This window comes from Sus scrofa, chromosome 8, assembly GCF_000003025.6.
Source record: "Sus scrofa isolate TJ Tabasco breed Duroc chromosome 8, Sscrofa11.1, whole genome shotgun sequence".
Lineage (NCBI taxonomy): Eukaryota > Metazoa > Chordata > Mammalia > Artiodactyla > Suidae > Sus > Sus scrofa.
Genome location: NC_010450.4, coordinates 133,284,648 through 133,302,055, shown reverse-complemented (window position 1 = coordinate 133,302,055; position 17,408 = coordinate 133,284,648). Strand labels below are relative to the sequence as shown.

At 42.1% G+C, this 17,408-nt stretch overlaps 1 protein-coding gene across 2 annotated transcripts in view; it reads left to right on the top strand.

The window, feature by feature from the left end:
• ARHGAP24 (Rho GTPase activating protein 24) overlaps positions 1-17,408 on the top strand; it is a 744,099-nt gene that overhangs the window by 204,010 nt on the left and 522,681 nt on the right. Inside the window, exon 1 of one of the 2 annotated variants that reach the window (XM_021100783.1) lies at positions 5,691-5,711. The exons of the other annotated variant lie outside the window; for it this stretch is intronic. The gene's annotated coding sequence lies outside the window, so the exon portion shown is untranslated. Of the gene's footprint in view, positions 1-5,690; positions 5,712-17,408 lie in introns of those variants that run through there. 2 annotated transcript variants of the gene reach the window in all.

Here is a 17,408-nt window from a genome sequence, read left to right as displayed (position 1 = left end):
ATTCCCTCACTCACTATCCCATACTGCTGGCACGTTCTTGATGCATGCTTATAAAATATAACTTTTGTTTTCTTGATCTACTTTTGATAAAATAAAAATCTCCTCATGTATTACTTTGCTCTGGGCACCATAACAAAATAATAAAAATGGAGTGACTTAACAGAAACTTATTTTCTCACAGTTCTGGAGGCATTGGCAGGGCTGTTTTCTTCTGAGGCCTCTCTCCTTGGTTTGCAGATGGCCACCTTCTTGCTGTGTCCTCATGCATTTGTCCCTCTGTCTGTGTTGTCTGTGGCCTACTTTTCCATTCTTAGACCAGGATCTACCCTAATGACTCCATTTTAACTCAGGTGACTCTTTCTAGGTCCTGTTGCCAAATAGTCACATTCTGAAGTACCAGGGTTTAGGGCTTCAGCAGGTGAACTGTGAGAAGATATAGTTCAGCCCATATACCTCATTTTTTTAAAAAAATCGATTTTTATATTTTTGGTATTTGAATCAGATTTAGTTTGAAGCATTTAACTTCACCTTCAAACAGCCATCATGTGACATGTAGTTTTTATCTTTGATTCTTCAGGAGGCTAACAAGGAGATGCTAATAATTTGAATTTCCCATGATAGATGTAGCCTCCTGCTTATTCACTTTGAAGAATTTCCAGAATTGTTACAACTGGATTACCGCTGCATAGCCAAATTTCCCAGAAAGCAGTGATTTAAATTACAGGTGGTACTTATTGCTAGGTAGTTCAAAGATGGATGGGGTGGGGAAGAGTGTGGTGATAAAAGAGGTGTCACTGGGCGTGGAGTCTCTTAGCAACGAGATTACTTAAGAGGGAACCAAGCAAAGCCTTGCCACTGTCTTCAAGCTTATGACCCATCTCCATGGATCATGCCTCTGAGTCTCCAGGTTTTGAATTCTCTGCCTCAGTGTCCTATCTCCTCACCTATAAACTCACTCCATCTACATCCACTTGGAATTCCACTCTTTCACACCCCCTTGTGTGCTCTTTCTCTTCCTGAGCACCTTTTCATCCCGTTTTTTACACAGTGAAGGTTGGCTCCTCTATTAATTTTTGTTCCAGAAAAATTCACCCAAAATTCAGTGATTTAAAACACCATTTCTTTAGCACACGAGCCTGAGGGTGGGTGATCTAGGCTGGCTTTGGGTGAGTCGTTCTCTGGTTTCAGATAGGCTCCCTTGCCTGGTAATGGGCTCGGGAAATGACATTATTCTGTCCCCCTTTTCCTCAACTCATTATTACCTGGTGTCTAGGCTCCTCCAGTTCTACAGAAGCTGCTCCTGGTGAGAACACAATGACCCACGTAATGACTAAAGCCAATGGAGGATTTCAGGTCTAATCCTCCTCGACTGTCCCTCAGCACTGGTACTGATGATGGTGAAACAGTTTTCCCCCCACTGGCTTCCAAGAGTTCTTAATTTCTTTACCTTTTATCTTTTTGGTTTGCTGTCACTTATTCCTCTTTTCTCATCCGTTGAATACCAGTCTTCTCTGGGCTCCATACTCAGAACTTGTATCGCTCTGTCCTTTCTCTCGAAATAGTTGTTTTCACTCCCGGGACGTCGGTCACCAGCTTTACTATCTGAAAGAAAGAGGAGGAGAGTACAAGGTATAGGTAGGGATTCCAGTTGTGGCTCAATGGGTTACGCACCTGAATATTATCCAGGAGGATGAGGGTTCGATCCCTGGCCTCACTCAGTGGGTTAAGGATCTTGTGTTGCCATGAGCTGTGGTGGAGGTCACAGATACAGCTCAGATCCTGCGTTGCTGTGGCTGTGGTGTAGGTTGGCAGCTATGGCTCCAATTCGACCCCGAGCCTGGGAACTTCCATATGTTGCAGGTGCAGCGCTAAACTGCAAACAAACAAACAAACATACAAACATACAAACCAAAAAGAAGTATAGTTATATTATGAGGACTGGTAGAAGAATTATGCCTTACCTGAGACAGTTTACAGAGCCATAATTTAAGGGTAAGGCAAGGTAAGTAGGCTAGAAGAGTGAGTGTAAAGGGGTCGCTAGTGAGAGAGAAAGACCAGAGAAAGATCTCAAACATATAAGACTAGAGCCTGAGATCAGAGAGGTAGGGTTAAATAAGAAGGGAGCGAACAAGCCAGCTGGAGACCGAGACAGGCAGAAGGCATAGAGTGTGTGTGAATGACAGGGACAAGCACGGCTCCATGTGGCTCGTATGGATAATTTCGTTCTATATTGCATGGAGGACCTGTTTTATTTAAAAGGCGAGAGATGAATTTACTCAAAATATATTTATTAAGCATTTACTATATTCCAGCATCAGTTCTAGGTCCTTGGGAGTTGTCAGTAAATGAAGAGGAAAAAATTGCTTGGATTTGATCACTGGCCCAGGAACTCCATATGCCACCCCCCCCCCCAAAAAAAGAGGAAAAAAGTATGTGTTATTATTATAAAGGTTTTGTTGTGGGGAGTTCCTGTTGTGGCTCAGTGGTTAACAAACTCAACTAGTATCTCACTCAGTAGGCTAAGGATCCAGCATTACCGTGAGCTGTGGCTTAGGTTGCAGATGTGGCTCAGATCCTGCGTTGCTGTGGCTGTGGTGTAGGCCAGTGGCTACAGCTCCCATTCGACCCCTGGCCTGGGAACCTCCACATGTTGTGGGAGCGGCCCTAAAAAGACAAAAAAAAAAGGTTTATGTTGTGGATGGAGGATGGGAACAGACCCTAAACAATGAACATAATAAAAAGTGAAAATAGCTTAAAAGATCTTATTACTACAGAAAAATATTAGGAGCAACTAGCAAGAGGAATCAAGACTGTAGGAGTATGCTCAAATGTGAAGCGAGATTAGATTGGCTTATGAGAAAGACAGCCTTCTCATAGAGAAGCACGTGAGCTGCACAGATACCTTGGAGAGTGTTCCAGACAGAGGGAAGAGCAGCACAAATGTCTAGGTCTAAGGCTCTCGGTGCTTGGAAAATAAAACTGTAGACAGCATCCCAGTGCACAGAGCACCTGCACGTATCCCAGAAAACCGTCTAAAGCGCCTATGCATCCCCCAAAGGCAAGCAAGATACACGGGGAGCGGGCTGGTGGGCCAGGAGAGAGCTGGAGGCTGAAAATAAAGAGACCACAGAGATAGAGGCCTACCAGTTAGAAATCCTGCCAAGGCTAGTGGTGCAAGTTTGGAGGGAACAGAGCCTCAGCCATGGCTGGAGGTGAGGGTAGTTAAGCCTCACTATAGCACAGAAAAGGCAAAGGCCAGCATCCAGACCACAGTTTTCTTCACAGGATGACATGTAAGCGTTTTAGTAATTTAAATTGTCTTAAGCAACAAAGGGATGCAAAGAGAGCTCTGCCTTTAGTGAGTATTTGCCTCGGGAGACTAAATTTTAAATTAAGGGGAAACAGTTCTCTCAAATTGGAAGCGTTTTGTTTGTTTGCTTGCTTTTTTATTCTTGAACAAAATTGTAGCTTGAAAACCAGCTTAAATTGAGTTATATTTTTAGACACATGAGAAATATACTTGCCATGTGAATGGTTTATGGATGAAGAAGAAAGAAATTGAGTTAACGGAAGATATTATTTCAGTCCTTAATCATTGAAGGTTACCCATCAGCTTGCTGACAGTGTAGTTGCTCATATATATGCTATGTATCAAATATTTATGTGTACCTCTCACTTATAATCACTCTGTCTTGAATTACAAGCAAATTTGGAAGCTCTGTAAGACACTCATCCTGTCCTCAAGTGGGCGACAATGTGTAATAGAAAAAGATAAGCGCAGAATTTTTTGTTATTGAAAACATATTAAGTGGTCTTTGGAAATTTCCTTCCAGAGAGGCAGAGGTACATTAGAAGGTGAAAATTATTTTTTGAGCAGTTTGCCCAAAAAACGAGTGCAAGTGCAGAGTTTCCATAAATCCCTTCAGCTACCCACAGTGTCCCCTGCTATTTACATCTTGCGCTAGTAAGATATATTTGTTACAATTGATGAGCCAGTGTTGTTTATATAATGAACTGTAGAGCCCCTGAAGGTTCGTTTTGTGATTTACACATTCTGTGGATCTTGACAGGTGTATAAGGACAAGTATTCACCATCATGCCATCATAGTATAGTAGTTTCCTTGCCCTAAACTCCTCTGTGCTCTGCGTGCTCATCCCTTCCTCCCCCTTTCCCGCGCAACCATGACCTTTTTGCTGTCTCCCTCGTTTTGCCTTTTCTACAATGTCTTATAGTTGGAGTCATGTGAAATGTAGCTTTTTCCACTTGACTTCTTTCACTCAGTAATGTACATTTTAAGTTTTCTCCACGTCTTTCTGCGGTTTGATAGCGCATTTCTTTTTATTGCTGCATCATATTCTACTGTATGGATAGACCACAGTCTGTTTATCTATTCACCTGTTGAAGGACGTTTTCATTGCTTTGACAGTTCTTTTTCAGTTTAGTTTTTCTGCTGTGCCAAGACTGGGTGTTTATATTTTTTAAACTTGAATTTGATCCTTCTATGTCTTACCTGGAAAAGTACTGGCATCATGTTGTATTAGAACTTATCGATTACAAGTGACAAAAACCCAAATCGTGTAAATTTGGGAAAATATCTTAATGTCCAGTGATAATACCTGGAGACCAAAGACAGGAACAAGAATGTGCCTTGGGAACAAGTGAAACTTGTCTGAGGACATCTATCTTGATTGTGAAAGCAGATTGTGTGTGTGTATCTGTCAATCTACACACACACACACACACACACACACACACACACACACACACACACACACACACACCAGATTCTTTCTGGATTGTTTTTTATCAATGTATTTTTCTAGTCAATGGAGAGAAACTAGTCAGATTTTGCCTTTTAGTATCAGATTCAAATTCCTGAGAAGACCCCCACTGGTCTAGCTCTAGCGCCTCCTTCTGAATCAGTCAATTGTGCCTTCGAAGCCAGGTCAAGAGAAGACCCACTGTCTCCGCAATAACCAGGCGGGGGGGCGGGGGGGGAGTTAACTGGGGAGGGATGGATGGTATGTCGCACGTGGTCAGAAGAAAATAGTGTATCTAAAACAACTATGACGTTTTAAAAAGGCAGAGTCCTTGTTTTAAATAAAACTGTATTTACACTCTAAAAGTCTCTGAATATAGAAAAAAGTACAAAGGTAAAAATGACAAAACATTTTAGTGATTGTTTTATTTTTACTCTTCTATATTAAAATTCAGAAAGTTCTTTTGCTATTTATTTTCATCATGAAGCCATGTATTAAAAAATGAGGTTTAGGAGTTCCTGTCGTGGCGCAGTGGTTAACGAATCCGACTAGGAACCATGAGGTTGCCGGTTCGGTCCCTGCCCTTGATCAATGGGTTAACGATCCGGCGTTGCCGTGAGTTGTGGTGTAGGTTGCAGACGCGGCTCGGATCCTGCGTTGCTGTGGCTGTGGTGTAGGCTGGTGGCTGCAGCTCCGATTCGACCCCTAGCCTGGGAACCTCCATATGCCTCAGGAGCGGCCCAAGAAATAGCAAAAAGACAAAAAAAAAAAAAATGAGGTTTACATCCCTAGTATTAAAATAGCATCTGACAGAAAATAACTTCACTCAGTGTGTTTTTGAGATCAATAATTCAGAGTATGATGTTGGCTCTTTCTTTAGTTTGCTGCTGGAAGCAGAAGAGTAAGAAAGACTGTTCGGTGTTCTTTGGGCACATTTAGCTTCATTCATTGTAAGTACCTGCCTTGATTTCCCTGCATGTAGTTTATGAAGTTGTCCTTACAGGCGTTTTAGAATGACTGAAACATGCAAGGATAACTTATATTGAATCTTAAATCATTAGTAACATTTGCCACCTGATTAATTTAGCAGTGATGGCTAGATGTATCAATGACAACGTAAATATGTTGTGGCTTTGTGTTTCAATATAGAAGGGTAGAAATATTAAGCAGGCAGAAAGGATCTAAGAGCAGTCATTTGCTGTCCATTTACCGTTATTCGCCTATTAATTCGCACAGTGTTTACAGGGAACTCTGTGTTTAGTTTACCATGAATTCTCTGTGGATCTTTCGCTCGTTTGAACCCCAAAGGCCTGACCCTGTGTCTTGTCGTGTACCTTTGTATCCTTAGTCTGCTGCACTTGGCTTAGAGCAAGGACACAATGCACATGTGTTGATTGACACTGAATTGGGTTGCCTGGTGCTGGCAAGTACGAGTGATTAAGAGCACAGTGAGGTCCTGTGCTCATGGACCTCTGCCCCGTGGGGGAGTGAGTATGGATGGAAAGAGAGCAACACAGGACAGCAACATGCCAACATGCTCCCTTTAATTGAGTACTGCTCTATGCTAAGTATTTTTACACATTGGCATCTTTAGTCCTGATGACAACTCTGTGTGTGTGTGTGTGTGTGTTGGGGAGAGAGGGTCCTATGTGGAGAAATTAAGACAGAATATTTTAAATACCTTGTTCCGTGCTATCTAGTTAGTAAGTGTCATAACAGATTCAAAGCCACACTCTAAGAATTTTGTGTTTAAATTAATTACTGGCTCACATGGTGAGCTTGGTTAGCCTGTTTGTTTTCTGTTTAAAGCAGCTCCCTTTCCTCTGTATTCTATCAGAAAAAAATAATGCTATCGATTTTCAATAATGCATTTGAAGTGTTTTTCCAGTGGGATTATGGGACTCATTAAAATGTTTGCACTGTCTCTTTGGTGACCAATAGCAGACATTTCAATATAAGGGCCAATGATTCCTTAATTAGCAACCTCTTCCTCTGTGGGGGTGGGGCCAGTGACCTTGGCATCAGTAATGCCAAGCTTCAGTCAACTGAGCTCTAGTACACTATAAACTCATTATTTGCCATAGCATCTCTTTGATTTGTACAGCCATCAGCCTCCAGATTCTAGTATGCCTTCCCACTGATACCCTCTGAAAACTTGACTCAAAAACCCCTATAGTTTTATTCTTTTTAATTTTAAAAAATTTTTAATTTTTATTTTTTTGTCTTTTTAGGGCTGCACCTGTGGCAGGTGGAAGTTACCAGGCTAGGGATCAAATTGGAGCTACAGCTGCCAGCCTGCACCACAGCCACAGGGGATCCGAGCCACGTCTGTGACCTACACCATAGCTCACAGCAACGCCAGATCCTAACCCACTGAGCGAGCCAGGGATCAAACTGGCATCCTCACGGATACTAGTGAGATTCATTTCCACTGCACCACAGCATGAACTCCCCCAATAACGGTTTTAGAAACGTATCTTGCAGTTGAAGAGAAGGGCTTTCTTACACGAGAAGGGCTTTGGATCAATTCATTCTATAGGCAGCAAGAACCTGAGGCACCCGTGCCTAGATCTCACAGGGTCGTCTCATTCTCTTTTGTCAAAATATCTCTTCACCACTCAAAGATGTGCGCGCTTAATAGGACCTGCTGTCCTGAGTAATCATTCCCTTTGTCCCCTGCAGTCACCACTATTCAGTGCTACACTGTTGAGCAGTGACAGAATTTTCTTAATAGAAAAGCCTGAAGCTGAAGCTAAATTTATCCCCAAACTATTGCTCAAAATGTGTTGAAAATCAAGAGTTTCAATGAGGGGGTATGAGGTAAGAGAAAAGAATGAGTGTTCTTACGGTTCAGCATCTGGAACATAAGTGTCTTTAGATGTCAAACAATATCTCTTAAATGGCATCTCTTAAATTAGCACTACTAATTCTGCTAAATAAAAGCCGCGCTTCTTGAATCCAGTATAGAATTCATGATCTCACAAGATTAAGAATAATCTTCCTTCTAGTAAATTAAGTTTCCTCTGCATCTTAATTTTTATTTGCTTCCGTTAAGGATTTTGAAGTATATCTCTAACCTAACAGAGACATTGCAATCCTAATGTAATCATCAAAATGTAGTGTGGGAGTTCCCGCTGTGGCACAGCAGGTTAAGTATCTAGCATTGCCGCAGCGGTAGCGTAGGTTGCAGCTGTGGCTTGGATTCAGTCAACTTCCATATGTTGTGGGTGCAGCCAAGAAAAATAATGTGGTATGAAAACTCAGGTGCTAAGCTGAGTTTGAAAAAAATCTCAAACTTGAGATTTTTATTACAATTAGTGTGCCTGTGTTAATGTTTGAGACCATTTAAATGTTTTCTAAAAGATAACAGAAAAATTATTACAAATCGAAGGGTTTTTTGAAACTGAATGAGTGGAGGAATTAAAGTTTTCAGTACTCTAGAATTAAAATGTTTACTATTCTAAAAATAACTAGCAAGGAACTGAGGAATCTTCATAAAAGGAAACAATAGCCCACTAAATAGTTTCCTTTACAGTCATGTTTATATTATTCTAGTCTTTAAAATGAAAAGTAAATATGTGAAAGGTTAGGAAAGGCTAAAAATATATTTCCCATATGTGAAAACAACTGATTTTCATTTTAAAGCCATCATTCTTGGATATATCCTCATATGACATGCCTTTATAGGAAGGAGTCCGTTTTTGACCACTTTGGGGAATTTTTACACCGTGAGATAACATAAGCCTTATCTTTTGCTAATGCCATCTCTGTGCCTGCGACAGTGGCCCCTGCCCCTCCCCACCCTTCACTGCGAGTGTCCTTCAGTCCTTGGTTCTCCCTACATGGCCCTGGCACCAGGGTTGGGATATTCTACAGGCCAGATTGAAAATTTCCCTAGGATCTCGACTTTCCATAGACGGAAGGATATTGCCACCTGAAGATGGCTAGACATTAATTGACGGCTCAGTAAATATTTGATTCAAATTAATGTTCCCTTGTGCAAATGTGGAAAACCATTCCATGCCCTCACCACCTCCTGTCCCCAAAGTAGAAGCCAAACGCCGTTGGCAAGAGTCCATTTACTTTCTCGGATAATGTTTCCATACAACTTCTGAATGGAGAGAAACCCAAATGCTTTTCATATGAAGACCCATTTTATAAGCATGTGTAAGCCGAAATACAGATATACTCATTGTCCATTCCTCCATTCAAGACTCAGATATGAAGTGTTCTAGGCACAGCCTCTAGGCTCTTATGCTGGGATCATAAGCGAGGATCATATAGGCAGTTAAGACATGGTTTTCTCCCCGTTGGAGCCATTGGTCTGGGAAAACATCAGAAATGATCAAGGAAAGAAACAGCATCTGTCATAGCCATTTGGGACTACATACACTAAATTGCTTATAAGCTTGGCATTAAATGTATATAATGCCTCGCAGTTCCTGTTTTGAAGCCTACATCCCCAATGTAATGATATTTGGAGGGGGAATTTTGGGAATTAAATGAGGCGTGAGGGTGAAGCCCCCACAAATAGGATTGGTGCCCTTGTAAGAAGAGACAGAGCAGAGACCTGTCTTTCTTCACCGTATGAGAACACAGTGAGAAAATGGCCATCTGTAAACCAGAAAGAGGGCTCTCAGCAGATACCGGATCTGCTGGCTTCTTGACCTTGGACTTTCTAACTTCCAGAACTATGAGAAATAAATTTCTCTTGTCACTCAGTCTATGGTATTCTTGATTTAGCATCTTTAACTGATTAAAACAGCCTTACTGCTAGAATTCCTGTGGGCCGTAGTCTCTTTACACGTGACTGTTCCACGGGTCTTTGATTAATGCACAGGAGCAAAAGGAACCCAAGAAAATAAACAAACAGTGAGGAGAGGAATTTCTTGGGAAGAGGCATTATCAGAAGATTTTTTTCCATTATCCGAGTCATTGATTAAATGAAATACTTACGGAATACATTATGTGTCAGACACTGTTAGACTTGCATAGAGCTGAACTAGGAAGAAACGGTATCTCTCATGGGAGAGTCAAGCAGAAAAAATCCCCCCCCCAGACTCAAACATTATGCAAAATATTACAGTTTTAGAAAGCTCAAGTTGTGATGGAAGAACCAAATATGGGGCTTATGTATTAATTAGGCCAAATGAGGCAAGGGGTTTTCCATCTGTTTTGTTTACTGACTGTATCTACAGAAGCCAAACAGTGTCTGACACCCAGAGCCTGCAGCAGTAAAATATTGGTTGAATAAACCTTAAATAAGAGGAGGGGGTTATATTAGTGGGATGATCAGAGAAGGTGCACGGGTCAGTTTCCTACTGTTGCCATAACAAACGTCCACAAACCTAGTAGCTTAATTAAAACACATCAACTTGTTACCTTACCGTTTGGTTGTTCAGAACGGGTCTCACTCAGCTAAAACCCAGGTGTCAGGAGGCTGCATCCCTCCTGGAGCCTTCAAGGGAGAATCTGTTTCCTTGCCCTTTTTCAGCTTCCAGGCAACCCCCTTCCCTGGCTTGCAGCCCTTTTCTTCCATCTTCAAAGATGCTGAGTCTTCCGCACGCTGCCGTCTCTTGAGTTCTATCTTCCTTTCCACTTGTGAGCACTCTTGTGATGACCCTGGGAACACCAGGGTAATCCAGGATGATCTCTGTATTTTAAGTCGGCTGATGAACAGCCTTAATCTATCTGCAGTCATAATTTTCCTTTGCCGTGTTCACAGGCTCCAGGATTAGGATGTAGACATGCTTAGAGGGCCGTTATTCTGTCCACCACAGTTTTCTCTGAGGAGTGATGCTGAGGAACTGAGACCTGTAGGATGAAGAAACCAGTCATGTAAGGGGGGTGGTGTGTGCATGTGTGTGCATGCATGCACATAAGCTAGAAGAGAGGCAGTGGTTGGAGAGAGAGAGAGGAGAGAGAGCCTTTTCATATAGTCTGTGGGAGAGAGGTTGCATTTTCTTCTAGGTGTACTCAAACGCTATTGCTTTTAAGCAAAAGAATGGTCTGATTTATATGTGAGAGTCATTTCTGGAAGAAGTTGTAAGAAAGGGGAGGGATGCCGTTTTAACAAGCATATATCTGTAACTTCAGGAAGCCAGCAGTGTGATGGCTGCACTTATGAAGGAGAGGAGACGGGCGGGTTAGGGACTTGGGGGCTGCAGCATGTGCTCGGGCCAGTCTGGGGCTCCTTGCCCCTGGCCCGCTGCAGATTTGGTGAGGAGAGAAGGCTTGGACTGAGGTGGTCAGGGGTGGGGATGGAAGGACCCTGAGCAGGAGGCAGTTGTTTTCTCTGCGAGCACGTTCTTCACAGGTGAGTCTTTTCCAGGTTTTTAGATCAGGCGAGGAAGCCTTTAGAGCCAGATCTTGCTTGCTTGGTGTCTGATTTTGGCTTCTAAACTCCAAAGGGGCAAAATGAGGAACTGGGTTCTGAGAGTGAAGCTTTTCAGGATCAGAGAAGCTGCTGATAGATTTGTGGACATCTAGAGGTAGCCGAAAGTGAGGCACAGAATTTTTTGGAGTCTGTTACTCAAAAGTTGTGCGAACTGGGAGAGTTTAAATAAGAGCGTGTGCCCAGAAAATTTGATTTTCAGATCTATTTTTTTTCAATGCACAGGAGGAAGCACATTTTGTCTTTTTCTATTACTGTCCCTGAAACCCTGGCCCCATGAAGAAGCTGCAGACGGAACATCTGTGTCTCTCCATCCGAGGCAGCAATCTTGGGGGCCCGCGAGCGGGTCTCGGTGTGTTCCGAGGGCCCCGTGCAGCCCCGGCCCATGGGGATGTTCAGTCAGTGTGGCGCGCTGGACCGCATCTGTATTTGTTTCGTCCATTTGCATCATCCTCATCCTCATCCCGTCTTGTTCATCACAGTGTCTGCTGGTAAAGCAGTGTATCAGGGAGTCTGTGCAGTGTCGTGATAACGGAGGGTAAACGAACGCCCCCAAACACCTTGTGCTATGAAGATATCTGAACCTGCTCACCCTGCCACGTGTGGCCTGGAACGGGTGACTTGGCAGAGTCTCAGCCATGAGCAGGTGTTCATTCAGATGCTAATTAAAATTTATAAGCCAGGTACCTTTTTTTGGTTACACACTTCAATGAGTTATTTCTTAAATAGCTTCCAAGTGCATCCCACAAGACCCGAGTAAAGCTGCTTAAAAAGAATTTACTGTTTTAAAAGGGATGTATCGTTTTGTGTTTGCTAAAAGAGAGAGCCACATATAAGGAAGAGATATTATTGATATTATTGTGAGATATTTTGTGTGGTGTTATGCAAACTAAAACTCCATGTGTGGGCATTCAGATATTTGCTGTTGAGTGGGTCAAATGATGCACCAGCACGGAAACCTGTAGTTCCACCCACTCTCTGTAGGTCTCTGTCTTCAAATGCGACTAGGAAAACTTTGCTCTCTGTGACAGAGGAGTTATGGAGTCCATATTTCTGGAGTCCTCCCAACTTTCTCTCCAGCCACTCTTGGAAGAAGCCCACCTGTGGATAGAGAAATATCAGGACTGTCATGGGGGAGCGAGCAAACCATTGGCAACAGCTGGCAATGCCCAGAGCAGAATGAGTAGGAATGGCTCTAGGAGAAATTGCAGAGAGCATTTATGCACATACAGTTGGAATCTGAAGATGGAGGAGAGAGAACTTTGGAACAACGGAGCCTCTTTGGGCTGCCTCGGTCCATGGGAGATGCCGACATGCAAGCAGGGTGGAAGGACCCAATGAACCTTTGTTTGTCTGGCTCAACTGACAAGGGCGGTAGATGAGCACATATTTTCTTCATCTGCTCCTGGATCCATTTTCCTTTCTCTCAATATTTTTCTGTAATCCTGATTTTAAAATAAACAGTATGGTACCCTCCCCGTAGTGCTTGCAGACAGAGATGGAAAGACGCTACTGTGGGTGAACCCAATGGACTTCCTTAGGACTTTCGTATAATGATGGAAAGAGAGCAATGATAGAGTGTTGGTGGTGACTCCTGGAGAGGAAGTGCCCTCTTAGAAAGGCTTATGGGGGAGTAAAGACCTAAAAATAATCATTTGAGGTATTAATTGATTAAAATTCACTTAATTCCCACTGAGAAGTTTAGTTCAAGTCATAGCCTTGGAATCCTCTCTCCCAGATCTAGCTCCAAGGCATCACATAGAATTCTTTCATTTATTAAATCGACAGATATTTGAGCTTCAGGCACAGTGTTTTGGTGCTATGTGTATAAGAATCAAGAGGTACAGAAATGGCATTTTTAAACTGAACCTCAAGGAAGGGCTTGGCTCTGAACTTTTTCCTGGGCAGGAAAGTTTCATCATGTCAAATTTGGAACTATATGGATCTTACTGACCAAGTAAGGAATCATGTATGGGATCAAAATTATTGTTAGAAGTACCTTTTATGTTGCTGCAGCAGCAGTGTGGATGGAACTAGAGATTCTCATGCTAAGTGGAGTCAGAAGGAGAAAGACAAATACTGTATGACACCTTGAAACTAATATACTGCACAGATGAACTTATCTACAGGAAAGAAACGGACTCGTGGACATGGAGAACAGATGCGTGGTTGCCGAGGGGAGGTGGAGGGAGTGGGGTGGGCTGGGAGTTTGGGGTAGTAGATTCAAACTACTCATTTGGAGTGGATTACCAATGAGATCCTGCTGTACAGCACAGGGAACTATAACTAACCGTTACTTGTGATGGAACATGGTGGTGGATATGTGAAAAAAGAATGTATATGAATGTATAACTGGGTCGCTTTGCTGTGCAGCAGAAATTGACAGAACATTGTAAATTGACTATAATTAAAAAATTTTTAAAAACCTGCACTGAGAAGAGAAAAAAAAAAGTAGTACCTTTCATTCAATGCAACCTCCCAAAAGATGTTAAATGAACATTTATGATTATAGAGTAAACTTCAGGAGCTTATAGATCATGGCACAAAATGTGTGTGAAAATACTATGAAAGCAATTATATATTGGTGTGTTTTTCATTTAAAAGAGATGTTTTTATTTTAAACTTATGGTGCACAGCATTTTAAGAATAGACTTTTTTCATAAAGAGAGAAATCTTTTTTGTTAACATGTTATTGATTATTAAACAATAATAATTGCTTTTAAACATGTAAGACTATGTTAAAGAAGCACAAAATGATAAATGAGAATATTGGCAAGATTGAAATGATAAAAATGTACGTAAGGTAACATAGAAAGTCGTATTTTCCTTATGGTTATACAAATGTTATGTATATCATTCATTCGATAATTCAGAGAATTTACTGTACGAGGTAGTGGAGTCATGGAAAGACACGATCCTTGCCCTCAGGAAGCTCACACACCAGTTGGAGGCAGACCCAACTACGAGGGATCAGGGAACAATTGTAATATACCACGACAATTGTCACAATAGAGGTTTTCTAGAATCTTCAAGGAGAGGGTACCCTCACTGAAAAAGCCTGAGAAGGCTTTGCGGAAGAGAGAATGACAGATATTAAACATTAAGCATGAGTGGGCACTTGCTTTCTAAATAATTAGGGAAAGAACTCTAATTACCATGGAATGTGGGGAATTGAGAATGGCATATGCCAAGTAAGAAGCAGCGCCCTCTTCGGCAGAGTGGAGGCTGATGACAGGTGGGGGCTGAGATTATGGAGCTTTATGTACTATGCTAGAGAAAATAATCCTGGAGGGAAAAATTAAGACAGATATTAAGAACACCTAGTTTTCAAATTAAAATGACTTTTTGTTGTTGGCAGAAAGAAGGAACAGAAAGGGGAGTGTGGAATGTGTTACGTGAGTCCCCTTTCTGGGGAATGTGAATTCGTTTCCTATTGCTGCTGTAACCGGCTGCCCCAACCTTTGCCTTACAGTTCTGGAGGTCGGAAGCCTAAAATCAAAATGTTGGCAGGACTGTGTTCCTTCTGGAGGCTCAGTGAGAGAATTCGGTTCCCTGTCTTTCCAGCTGCTGGAGGCCGTCTGCATTCCTGGGCTCTTGGTCCCTTCCTCCATCTTTGTCCAAAGCCCGTGGTGTAGCCTCTTTGGAGTATTTTCACATCTCTCTCTCGCTCTCATTCTTTGCTGGCTCGTTCGCTCGTTCACCCTCCCTCCCTCCCTCCCTCTCCCTCCCTCTCCCCCCCTCTCCCCTACACCCACACCCACACGCACACAGGACCCGTGTGAGCACATTGCTCCATGGGGATATTCCAGGATAACCTTCCCATTTCAAGATCCTTCTCTTAACTACATCTGTGAAGTCCTGGTTGCCATGGAAGGCCACATGCATAGGTGCCTGAGATTCGGACATGGACCTCTGCAGAGGGCCTTATGGTCCACCACGGGGTGGGAGGAGAAGAATGAAATGGGAGTATCATGTAGGAGACGGTCTCTCTAATCCAAGTTAGTGGCCATGAGGACTTGCAGTGAGGTCCTGGCCAAGCAGCTTCACTCAGAGATATTTACCCAAGAGAAGTAAAAATGCATGTCTACAAAAGTGCTTGTGGCAGTTTGTTTACCAGCTCCAAACCGAAATCAATCTAAGTGACCATTGGTAGGAGGTTGGATCGACAATTTGTGGTGTATTCATAATGGAACACTGTTTGCCAATAGAAGGGAACAAATTATAATACTAGCAGAGGATGAATGAATTCAAAAATGTTATGCCAAATGGAAGACATCAGACAAAAATTAATAACACTATCTGATTCAATTTGTTAGAAGTTCTAGAATAATTTTAAAGCTAATCAGGAGATTGCCTCAAGAAGGAGGCTGAGGATGAGATTATCTGGAAATGGTTAAAGGAACTGTATATTCTATATCTTAATTGAGGTAGAGAGAACTCAGTTTACATGTATCAAAACTCACCACTGTATCCTTAGGACCTGAATATTTTATAATTTATGAATTATACATCAATTCAGATTAAAGTATGTTAAAAACATGGTGCAGCAGTGGGAATAAAAAGGCAAAAGATCAAGAGGTATTCTGAATCTAAAATTGACAATAATTTGTAAGCCATTGAATGCCAGTGGGGGAAGAGATTCTGACAGGAAAGTATATTTCCAAACAGCATTAAGAAAACAGAATCAAGCAATGTGGTTTTTAGATGCGAATTTCAGTTTTATCAACACTGTAAAAATAAGACATAAGGTTTTGAACAATGACTTATAAAATAGAAGTAAAACACATTTAAGAATTTATTTCTTGGAGTTCCTGTCATGGTGCATCGGAAATGAATCCGACCAGGAGCCATGAGGTTTAGGGTTCGATCCCTGGCCTTGCTCAGTGGGTTAAGGATCCGGCATTGCTGTGAGCTGTGGTGTAGGTCGCTGATGCGGCTCTGATCTGATCTAGCATTGCTGTGGCTGTGGTGTAGGCCGGCAGCTGTAGCTCTGATTGAACCCTTAGACTGGGAACCTCCATATGCCGCAGGTGCAGCCCTAGAAAGACAAAAAGAAAAAAAAAAAAAAGAATTTCTTTCTTCTTCTTCTCTTTGTGCTTTAATTCAAAGGACCGAATGTTTGTTTTTAACTTGAGATGGGAGCTGTGACTGAGTTTGGAACTCTGGTGTGAAAAATAGGGCTGATAGGATTCAAGCTTATTGGCTAAATGGAAAAAATATACGTATAATTAACACTAGCTCTGCTGTATTCGGAAGCAGTCTATGAAGCAAATAAATTCAGCAATTAGTGTTGTTTATGGGGAACTAAACAGGAGATATTTCTTGAACGTATCAAAGCTTTTCGCCTGCTGTGAACGTTAGCGTAATCATCAGTACGTTCGAACTGATTTAAAGAATAGTTAAATTCAGTGAAGTTGCAAATTATTTTAAGCAGATGCTGCTAAAGAAAACAAACAAACCAACCAAAAAAGAGATGCTGCTATGCTCAGTACCACCATTTTGAAAATAAGGAGACGGCTTGAGAGAATCTGAATAATTATCTTTGGAGTGTCTTTGGCATGAACAGACCTGATCTGAATCTCTGCTGTGATAATTCCATTGGTTGTCTAATTGCAGGGGTTTCCCCTTGGTTTTCTCTACTCCTCTCCCTCACCCTCTCCCTCCCTGCCCCTCCCCTCTAGGCTCCTTTTCTCTCTTACTGCCTTTATAGGTAATATCCAGTGCCACATACTATCTATGTGCTGATAACTCGCAGACTTCTACCTACAGCCCCTCAACCAAGCCCCACACTTCTATATCCCATCTTATCCAGAGGCTGCAGCAGTTCCGGGATTTGCAGGTTCCAGGAAACTCTTAACTGCATCTGTTGTCTATAGAGTCCATGTTAGTCTATAAAGTTCAGCCTGGACATGGCTTAAACACTCCTCTTTCTACCTTCCCATACCTTTTCCAAGACTTTCTTTGGGAAGAAGGAGGAACACATCAAAAAAAAAAAAAAAAATCGTGCTTCCCTCCTGACCAGCTTGGCTTGGTGATCCTGATTTCTTAGCTGCCTAGATTTGGTAATCAGTATAACTATCAGCTCTTTATTTGTGACCTTGGTGGTTTACTATTTTAAATAATGAAATTTTGTGTGTATCGGTGCCCTGAGGCAACTTCAAGCAAAGGGCATAGTTTCTGAACCTCTGCAAATAAATTCATAAACCCAAAAGCCATTTTCAGGCAGGCTAATAAAAACTCCCGGACTTTAATT